This window comes from Acromyrmex echinatior, chromosome 2 (assembly GCF_024713525.1).
Source record: "Acromyrmex echinatior isolate Ae372 chromosome 2, ASM2471352v2, whole genome shotgun sequence".
Lineage (NCBI taxonomy): Eukaryota > Metazoa > Arthropoda > Insecta > Hymenoptera > Formicidae > Acromyrmex > Acromyrmex echinatior.
In genome coordinates, this window is record NC_141853.1 from 24765976 (window position 1) to 24777672 (window position 11697).

An 11697-nucleotide genomic window follows, 5' to 3' on the forward strand; every position below is an offset into this window, starting at 1 on the left:
GTAATAGAATACTCAAATATGCAAAGCGACGACCAATGCTCTGGGAAAGTAAGTCGCTTAACCCTTCAAGAGACTTTTACTTCCGTCTTTACATGTCGGCATCTGTATCCAAGTTTAGAGTCCAATATTTTCATCAAATATTTCACAACGAGAAAAAATTCAGATGGAAAAACAGAGAACATGAATAATATAAATTGATGAAAAGATGTTTAGCTTTTTACTAAAATAATTCAATGCGTTTCAATATTTTTAAACTTAACTCTTTCAGGCTCTATGTACATTGCAATGTACAATAAAAAAGATCATCATTCGTGAAAATTTATTCAGTTTTCGATATCATCTGACCAAATGTACATGATAATATACCAAATTTTTTTAATATGGTTTCATTACAATCAGATTTAAAGAGGTTATTTAAACGTCTCCTTTTTAATTAATCTTCTGTTAAATATATTTCTTAAATAACGCCAGGCTCTGGTTTAATTTTCTTAATTGCGTAATAACGTTATTTCGACATTGTCATGACAATACAATCGTCGCATCGTCGTAAAAATGAAAGTCCTCTTTTCACTCGGCGCACAATGGCCTTATTCGCGAAACGCCCACCACCAGAAGAAACAAAGGCCTTGCTTTGAGACCAAACTTTCATCATCCTCAAGGGCACGCTTTGCAATTTGCAGCGACTTGTCGCGCGGTAGAAACTCTCTTAAGCTAAACTTTTCTCTATAAGACTTAGCGAAAAAGAACAACTATTCTCGACGCGGTCTGCTCCTTGGCATTACGGGAGTGGAATGAAGATTCCAATTCCCGAAAGCACTCCGCGCGATACGTTCTCAGATTTCGGCACCCTTGGAATCGAAAGGCGGTCTTGCGATAGGTGCGGATTCGTTCGCGCTTGCAGAAGAGACGCAATGTCTTGCGACCGAGGGAGGATTGCAGATGTGGCGATGGAAGCGAAGGAGCGCGATTCTCGAGAGGATACTCTCGGAGGATTTTCCGGCGTCAGAGGTAGGAAGTCCCGTCGGGCTTTTCACAACGAGAGGTCCTCACAATACGTCGTTACGAGGCGGCTAACCCTCCCCCAGCCGAGGGCTCGTCGAGTGGATAATCGTTTTAGGGAGGGCACCACAGCCACGGTCCTAGTATTACCGCCTTTGTGGATGATGTTTGAACGCCGCCGGCACTCGGGCAATCAGGTCGATTCACAATCAGTGCACTTTCCGCACCGCGACCGATCGCCAACATCCCCGCATAAGGGAAATCTCCTCTTCCACGCACTCAAGCACTCTCGCGTTCGCGACAAGATACGAGGTGTAAATACTGCAGGTTTCAGCAGTTTTCTCTTTAATAAATCTTGGGAAACTTGCGTCCAAAAATCTGGAGCTCATTCATTTCGCGAATATTACTTCTCTTCTTCCTTTCGTATTGATAAAATAAATATATCATGTTACAAAATTGACGGATGTTGAAGAAATCTTAATTGTACAGAATTTTTTGTAAACATTATTTATAAATAACTGAAGATGACAAACTATGCGAGAACAGCTTAAGGCGCTATTCGAAATACCAGACAGAGCACATTTACAAGTGATGATTAATTCATCGGTTCATGAATTAAAATGTTCACGATCTCCATTGTAACAGTAAATGTATCTTCATCCATTGACGAAGCAGTATTCGACGCGCGATGTCGTTATATACACGAGAGGAAGCTGTGCGAATAGAGTTAATTTCGCAAACTGTAAAAAAAAAATACAATAGCTGTAGCCGTAGTCGTTGAGAGAATTCCGAATGAGCCAGTAAATCATTCGTTTCTATCATAAAATCTTTATTTTGCTCACTTTAACAGTTTTTATTTCAGTAAAATAATTCGTACATCATGCAAGATGTGACATGACACATTTCATAATTTAAGTTTCATTTTCTCAAAAAATTATTTTGTTTTCCATAAAAAATCAAATTAGAAATTTACAAGTTACTAATTTTAAAAAACTTCTTTTTTGAAATAAAATTTTGAAATTTCTCTCTTTCTATTTCAACAGTATCATATTAATCGAATAAAATAATACAATTTAATGAAAAAAAATAATTCATCCATGTAATAAATGATAAATATATTACGCATCCATAATATAAACGAAACTTTGTGCAACTTTTGCATTACGCAATATGAGCGAAGCTGATTTATTATAACGGGTACCACGAGATCTATACATACAATCTCTGGGATTAGGGACCGCGATTTGCTTACTACGAAATGTATATACGTGTCAGAATAGAAGTACGAGACTTTAGTTGAATATACAGATTTGTGCCGTGCGGTCCAACGAGAAAACCGGAAGCCATGAGAAATTCGGTTCTTCGCTCACACGAGTCGCACGATCGTCCAATTACCTCGTATACAGCATTTACATAACGTATACAAACCTATCGCCCGACGTCGAAACCGTGACAACGCTCAATGTCGCCACCCTCACATCGACGGCCTCACCGGTAACCGAAGTAATTACAGACGCGTTTCAGGGAGCACCAACTGAATACAGAAATTATGCAGATGGCGTAATAATATTCGCCACACGTTTGCTCGGGTCAATATTGAACTAAGCTTCCTCGTAATTCCTCACGAAAGACGGCACCGCGCGATTCACCGCTGGCAAAAACTCGTTCTATGATGCGCGACCCTTAAATTTTTGCCCATTACTAATGAAACTGCTTAAAATATCCATTTGGATATATATATATATATATATATATATATATATATACATATATATATCTGCTAACCGTCGCTCGATGAATTCGTGAAAACCGTCTGGTTTCTCTACATTTTGCAATTATAATACTGCGCCCTCTGACGGACCATATTCATCCCCTGTGAATAAATCAACTGTTATTGTTGATCATGTCGAAGTCAGATATTGCAATCTTATTGCTCTTATTGAGATGATTAATTTATGATCCTAATTCAATGTCCTACGTAACATTTCGAAAGAAATTTCGAATCTATAATAAACTAGATTGAACATTAACTGATATTTTTAGAACTTTGCATTGAATATTAACTTACTCGATATTATAGAAGAGCCGATTAATAATTCATAATGTCAAATTATATGTATTTTTAATTATACTCCAATTTGAGTTATCTTTAAATTATTTCTATAAGTTGCCATTGTTCTATTCGCTTAATAATTTTGTTAATTTAAACGATAAAGTTCAACAAAATAAAAATTACAATTTTCACTTTTTGTGACAAATATTATTTTCAACTAAAAAGAATGGACTACCATTGCTCCTTTGTGATATCTAATAATGCAAGACGCTAAAAAGCTGAAAAAAAAGTAATTATTACAGAGATTAAACATCATAATCACAGATATGCTTAATCATTCGTACGTTCAAGTTTGCGCACGTATACACGCTTTGTGCACATTGCATTTTGCCCGATGATTTCCGATCTCGAGGCGTTTGCAGGTTCACTGAGTCCGCGGGGTGGAGATACATTATCCGTTCCAGGTCGCGTGAGAGGAAGCGACCGGAGATGGAGGATCCCGCACCTTCTCGCGACGCTCTCGAGCGGGTGGAGTGGCGCTTTGCGGATCGGCCGTGGTGAATCGTGTCATAAATCAGCCGTTACCGAGTCAATTGAGACGTCGCGAGCACTCTTTGTGTTCCGAGTCCGCGCCATTGGTGGCTTTTTGTCAAGCACGACGAACTCGTCGGGGACGAGTGAGAAAGAGTGGAAAGGGTCGGCGCGGGTGCCCCGCGCGGTCGTTAAACGCAGCCGTACTCGAGTACCGAAGTAACGATATGCTAAAAGGGCGAGGGAGGAGGATGGAGGCGAGATGGCGAGATGGCGAGATGGCCTCGTCGTTCTTCCCCGATCACGCGCGCGCGATGATATACGGCTCGATACGTCCTCCTCTCTCTCTCTTCGTATCCTCTGCTCTTTTGTTACTTCCCTCCTTCTGCACACTCTTTTCCACTCTCTTCCGAGTTTCGAAGCTGCCTTTTCGACATCCGCCCGTTCTTCCATGCCGTTCGTATTCGTATCGTAACGACGTACAGCCACCGGGAAAGTGGTCCTCCGCGGTGAATTACGCTGAAACTTCCGTTCCACCGAGATATACAGTTTCCGACATAGTCACCTGTTCACCAATTCCAGCAGAGTCAGAGGCAGTTGAAAGGGCATGCACATTCGAGAAAATATAATCGCTGCGTATCGTTGCATCGGGCATGTGGTGCGAGCGTTTATCCGCAGCTTCCGCTACTCCACGTGGCAGTGACCATATGCCGCCAGATCCAGATGCACTCACGATTTCGCGATGCTGCTCGCGAAGATGTAATTACACGCGTACGTTACTCCCTTCCTCTTTAGGTCTCATTTGTAATTACTATTAAAATGACCGTCAAAATATTGCTATTTATTTATTTTTTTTTTTATAATATTGTTAGTGATTATTGTTGCAATTAAAATCCAATTAAATACTATCTCTTACAAATTTTTAGAATGAAATCTCATTCTGAAAGTGAAATCTCGTTTTTAAAGATTAGAAATCTTCATTTTTCAAGACTGTAGTTTAATTTTCACTCTTTAGAAGAGTGAGATTCCATTCCAAAGAATTTAAGGGAAGAATTAAAGAGTTCATTAAGCGCGTTCGGCAATGGAAATCTGAGATGAGAGCTTGATCACGTGATCTTCGAGTAATCCAAGTGCCAAGAATTAATTTCGAACGCTACAGAGCTGTAAACTGTCCTTTAAGATTAGATTATAAAATGAAATTGTTTATTTTTATAAATAAATAAAAAATACCTTATTAATTGAAAATTTCTTTCGCTTTACTAGAAACTAATAGTTTTATATACTAAAAATAGATCGTTACACATGAATGTAGCTGATTCATATGCAAGGTATGTTTTCTTAAAAGAAAATACTACATTGCAAAATAAATGTTTGCAATTTATAAGTTATATCACTTGATTAGAGTAATATATTATAGAGAGAAAAAGAATTAAAAACTTACTTTCTTCATTAAATGTTGTACTTAATGTATTCCATTAATTTCTATTTGATAGCATTATAAATATACAGGTTATGAATTTAATTTAGGCGCGAAAATCTGCATTAGCTCTGCTTAGCTCGGTCTTTGAATCCGGAGTGGATCGAGCAGCTCGATTGGCTCTAGAAATGTTAATATCGAACGCAAATAAGATGACATGTAGCAGAAAGATTGCGAGTTGCCGAACGATTTTCGAGGTAAAAGAGCAAACGGATGCCTCTGATTTGCAATGCCAAACGCACCTATTATTAGTTAGAAGACAGATGCACTATGTGTATGGTTACGTATCTCGATGAATTTTTACAAACACTCGAATGCAAATTCAGCCGAGTTAAAACATCACATTCTGAAAGTCCGTTTTAAACTATCGATAGATAATTTAATTATAGATTCTAAAACTATCGATAGTTTAAAATAGATTTCCCGAAGTCATTTGGAAAATATTATTGAAGTAACAGCACAGTTTTCACAGCGGAAACAAATTTATTTTTCTTTCAAAATTTAGAAGAAAAATAAATTTTTTTCACTGTGTAAACCGTTACCGAATATTTTAGAAGAAAAATAAATCTCGCTGTGAAAAAGTTACTTAGAATAACTTTTCAAGTCACGTTTACGAAGTGTAACGAAGATATTTTAATCAGTCTCGTAATAATTGTATTGAAAGTAAATTAATAACGCGTTCTACTTGGTCGAAATTCATAATCAAACCGGGAATACAATTGTAACTTTCGCAGTGCCGAGCCGTTGTTTCAACATCGATGTTAGTTCGCGCGCGGGGAGCTATCAGTGTTACGCCATTAAAAGTTGCAGCATTAGTGGGCGCTAGTTCCTCTAACTCGTTGAGCATTATGATTATACCGCGAAAGTTCCAAACATTATATCACTGCACAAATACGATATTTATCAAAGTAGTTTGCACGGGGAAGTGACTTTCTTCTCGCCGAGTTATATCCGGCGAAACTTCTTCCATCGAAAGTAGCGACCGTGTTAAGCGCCGGCGATCGTGCTTGGCGGGCTTGTTCAACTAAGTTTTATTGACGCCTAGAATTTGTTCGGCTGTCGTCGCGACATTGGGTCTTGGCGAATGATCAGTGACGAATGAAACGTCCAAAACGGCGTCAATTGCCGAGCAATCTTTCCTTTTTCCATCCAACGAATAAACTCGTACGCCTTTAGAATATTTGAAAAATGATGTAGTCGGTATATACAGTCAGTGAACGAGATGCTTTTCCAACATTGATATTAGGTTGTCGTCTCCGATATGTCGCATCGGCGCATATGAAAGCGAATCACGTCGAGACGTTAAAGAAATCAGCTTTACCTCTCGGATTTCTTCCTCGCGTTGGTTGTCTGTAAAGTTTGAATGGTACGGGAGAGTATCAGGTGGAATTTAATCATATAAATGGACGAGCGTCCGATCCAAACTCAGCCCGATACGAAAAAATAAAAGTTTTACGCACGCGGCACCTCGTCCCGTCCGAAGAGGGGAGGAAATCCCCTCGGAATTTTTTCCGATCGAATTAGTCTCGGTAAAACTTTATTTCGCAATGCTCGCGAGCCTTCTCTCCCCTTCTTCGTTGGGTCTATTTTTTTTAATTTGCTGACAAAACGCATTCGACCGACGGAAACTACCCCATGTTTATTCAGGGAGATTTTTACAGTGGTTTAAAGACAAACGCCGAGAGAATCACCTTTATGAAGTGAGAAGAAAAAGAAGATACTAACTGAAAGCTATTTTCTTATTTCATGTTTATTTCATATCGTTCAAAAGCGCTAAAATAAATGTTATGTGATTATACAGATACAAACGTTTATAACGAGATTTTTTGTCCAGCATTATTATACAATTTTTTAAATGCCAAAATTTTCTATAATATAATGTAAATTTTCATGTCGTTTCCAACACTATTGAAACATCGATCTCAATTCCTCTGTGGCTGAACTGAAAGTATCCGAAAGCACTGCGAATCGTGAGAACGTGGCGAGAAAACAATCGTGCGACTTTTGTTTCGTTTTGCCGTCACGTTCATGAACTTCGCGTGCCATCGCGTCGCGGATACTAATCGAACGTAAAAGAGAGGAACTAAAGTCGGCCGCAGGATCGACGTTGCCGAGTTTTTCCAAAGTTTGAGTCTGAGGGTAGCTCTCCAGCTCTTCGAAAGAACAATTAGTATTGTCAAACGAAACAGAACTCCCGTGCGATGTGCTGCTTCGAACATAGTTATTCTGGAATTTTTCAGGATAGAGCCAATCGTAAAACCTGTTTTATTGGTGTCTGTGCTCTCGAAGTTCTCGACAAGTCTTTCTATGCTGGAATAGCGGCCATCGAATTTTCGTAGCTACAGTGATATTAAGAATAAATTGACTTCATTTGTTAGGGCTCCTGCATATTCACCACTATTATTTCAGATTGTGGTGTCAAAAGCGAAAAAACAAACAATAAAAATTCTTGCAAATAGAAATATTTTTCAATAAAACAACCTTTGCAATCGATAAAATCGATATTGAAAACTGTCTTCTTATTTCGGAGAGAAATTAAATCATATTTCATGTTTATTTCATAACAACAAGCTAATTTCATTTTTTTATTATGCATCTCCAGATATTAATTATTTATTAACAATGACAATATAAAAAGTATTAATTATTTACTAACAATGACAATATAAAAGGAGAGTTTTCGGTTTATATTTTACGATTTTATTGATTGAAAGTGTTATTTTATTTCTATTTAATAAATATTTTTTGCAAGAATTTTTATTGTGCATTTTCTCGCTTCTGATATCATAATCTAAGATAAATAGTAGTAAACAAACAGCCAGAGTCTTAAGCACATTTTTTTGTACTTAGATTTTAACTATTGAATTTTTATATTATATAACACAACGTTTTTATTTTTAAACATAACTCGTTACGTCGAATATACTTTAATATAAATTCTATATTCTTCTTGTAGACCAATCATTAAGACATATCTGCCTCCACGAATTGTAACAATCATTATTCTAACGTAAGTACAATTTTAACGTACTCTCTTATATTCGCTTCGATAATTTCATTAATACATTAATCTATAATCATATTATAGAATCCTTTATTTCCTGTTGGCCATTCTTCATGTCCTACTATTAAAAACTTGTAAATTGCTATGCATGCAATTAATATTAACTACGATTGTGGTAAATGATTTATCGTAGCCGTTAATGCCAAGACAAAATTTTCCTGCGATTCGTGTTGACATCAGCTAAAATTAACAGTCCTATTACTTATAGAAAGTGACACTTGTGTTTTTGCTTCTGACGCTGTTGTCCATAACGAAAGTGGAGGGTTGGAATACTACTGGTTTAGTGTCATTAACGTTAATTATTGTCGTTATTATAAAGCTCTTTGGTATCGCCATTGCGTACTCTGATCTGGTAAAGCGTCCCTCTTCCTCAATTCTACAATGCATTAAATCAAAGATACGTTTAGTGAGAGTGAAATAAATTGCGTTAGTATGTTTGCCATTGCGTCGAAAGCTCGTTGACCTGTTCACAAGCATTATCACACGTGTTAAGCTCGACAAATCAATTGGCCGACAGGTGGACATGAGCGGTGACTGGTCGTATTTAATAGAATTTGGTTTTGGCGTTATATTAATCGTCATTGTAGTCGGGATAGAGTTGTTCGTAATTATGCACACGCTGCATACAGTGGCTGTTTTCGCTGCTGTATTTGGTACATTTCTCAGCTCGGTAAATATAAAACAGACGTTACTAATAAAACAAATTTAAAACATTGTGAGCAAATAGAAATTTATTTCTCTAATTAACGACTGCTCGCTCTCAGGTATCGCTGATGGATCTTCATCAGAATATGAGCATCAATTCTTGGTGGTGGGAGAAAAAGCTGATCAACGGATGCATGTACCATGTGTTTAGGCAATATACGCTGTTATGGTGTCTACGAATCGAGGAGAAACCACGCTTAATAACGATATTCGATAGCGCGCCTAACGAGCAAGAGACATGTTAAATAGCCAATGAAATCTAATACCTGACCTTTTAACATTGCATTAACTCTTTCTGTTATAAATGTAACACTCACGGCGTCGGGAATTCACGGAATCACGATTTTTGCGTTTTCTCATTTAGAAGATATTGTTTCCTAAATTACTTTTCACGCAAATACTACGACATGTAGGAAATATATCGTGAAGTATATCATTAAAGAATTATATACAAGAAATATATCGTTGTGATTCGAGTTTTAACGATCCATACGATCGCAACGACTACCTAGAGGGACTTTGACAGTCGGTATTAAAAAAAAAAAAAAAAGAGTAATATCAACCGTAGCTTTAGTAGTAGAAACCGAGCTTGTCTTATATTAAGAGACTGGATTTTACGACTATTGCCGTTCCTTTGCTTTCTTAAGTGTCCTATTGAATATCTTGGAATCTACTTTACGAGTAACTCGGACTACTTTTTCAATTGAATTATAAACTGATAGATATCAAAGAAGCAATAGTAACTCAATCTCTTGAGTTAAATAACTTTTTTTTTCATTTTTAATTTCCATGTGAAAATATAAATTAATCCCTATCTGTGGTTAGTTTCAAAGTAAACAAAATGCCTATATTAATGTACGCACTTAAATAAATAATAAACTAAATTTGAATCAAAATTAATACATATTCTTGAGTTAAATTATTTAACTTTATTATTTCAGTTAAATTAACGACATATTAAATAGGAGCAGTGACGACTTGAAAGAAATAATTAAAAATAACTCAAATCATCAATTGGATATAATTTTTAACATCATGAATCTAACAGTACATGTCTTGGTTGCAAAGTACCCATTTTAAAACATCTTCATGTTTGAGTCTTTAACATTATCTACTCTTGTATTTCCAATAATATTGCATTTTTATTATAAAAAATAAAAAAATTATATACGTCATGGTTTTGCTTTTCTCTTAAAAATTATAATTTCATTCAATATTGTATACTCGTTGAATATAAAGAAACACAAATACAGGGTCCGGCAAAATGATCTCCCACATTTTAATCTTTAATAAAAACGCCATTGTAAATGCTATTTAGATTTTATTTTTATTAACTGAAAATTTATGCTATGCCATTTGATTTTATTGAGTTTTGAAAATTACAGAGTCCAAGTGGCGACCATTTTGTTCGATACACATTCGAAGCTGATTTCTAAAAGTTTCCATCACTCGAGCAATAATTTGAGGCGATATTCCTGTAATTTCTTGGCGTATTGCTGCTTTCAATTCGTCAATGGTTCGGGGGTGGTGTTGAAAAATCTTCGCTTTCAGGTAGCCCCAAAGGAAAAAGTCGCATGGGGCAAGATCGAGTGACCAAAACTTAGAGAACTTGAACATTCGGATGTGTGGTTTCAACAGGATGGAGCTACGGCCCATACGGCAAGAAGGACAATGGACGTTTTAAGGAAAATGTTTCCAGGACGCGTAATCTCGTTACGTGGAGACGTTGGATGGCCTGCGCGTTCACCTGGTTTTTCAACACCACCCCATTGACGAATTGAAAGCAGCAATACGCCAAGAAATTATAGGAATATCGCCTCAAATTATTGCTCGAGTGATGGAAACTTTTAGAAATCAGCTTCGAATGTGTATCGAAAAAAATGGTCGTCACTTGGACTCTGTAATTTTCAAAACTCAATAAAAACAAATGGCATAGCATAAATTTTCAGTTAATAAAAATAAAATCTAAATAGCATTTACAATGGCGTTTTTATTAAAGATTAAAATGTGGGAGATCATTTTGCCGGACCCTGTAGTATCAGATGCGTGCATCTGACAAGCATTCTGCTATCTTTTTTCTTGTAACTTCTCACTGATACGCTGGCAAAGTGAAGTGAAGTATAGTATCTATTTTTTCGTGTTCGACAAACGCGTAAAGAAAGGAAAATAAAGACACGAAGAGGACCAGAAGGACACGGTAAATATTTCGCCATCTTCAGTCAGGACTTATCGGTCATAAAATGGCACTTCGGACACTCAAGGGAATATCGTGTCGACTGTGTCGCGATGCCACGAGTACTCGCGGTCGAGGAACAAATCTTATCGACCTGTGACACGGGACAGAAGGTGCGCACACTGTCGGACCACTTTCGGAAAAGCAAACAGCGGCATCGAGCAACCATGTCTCTCTCTTCTTGAATAAAAGAGAGAGAGAGAGAGAGAGAGAGAGAAAGAAAGAAAGAGAAATAAAATACGTAGCGGTCTATACGGCGAGAAGGGAGTAAGACGACCAAGAGCCGGACGAGCGACGAAGAAGTAAGGAAGCACCTTTTAGTTCCCACGAGATTTTGCGGCTCGTGGTCGAGCCCGAGGGAACTGGTGGAAGCAGAATCAATTTTACGGACGGCCGGCTATCGATACCATGCCGATTGGTATCGATCCCATAAAGAAAGAGAGAGAGACCGAGCCATTTCTTCTATCCTCACAGAGGGACACGATGTGACGCGAAATTACCCGCTCTTCCAATCCGGACGTCCTCGGGACGTTCCAGTGCTCTCGTCAAACGAGAAGCGGCTTAGAAGTCCTTGCCTCTTTCAATTTGCAGGAAACCGGCAGCGACCGTCTACATCGATGATGAAACAAGCCGGC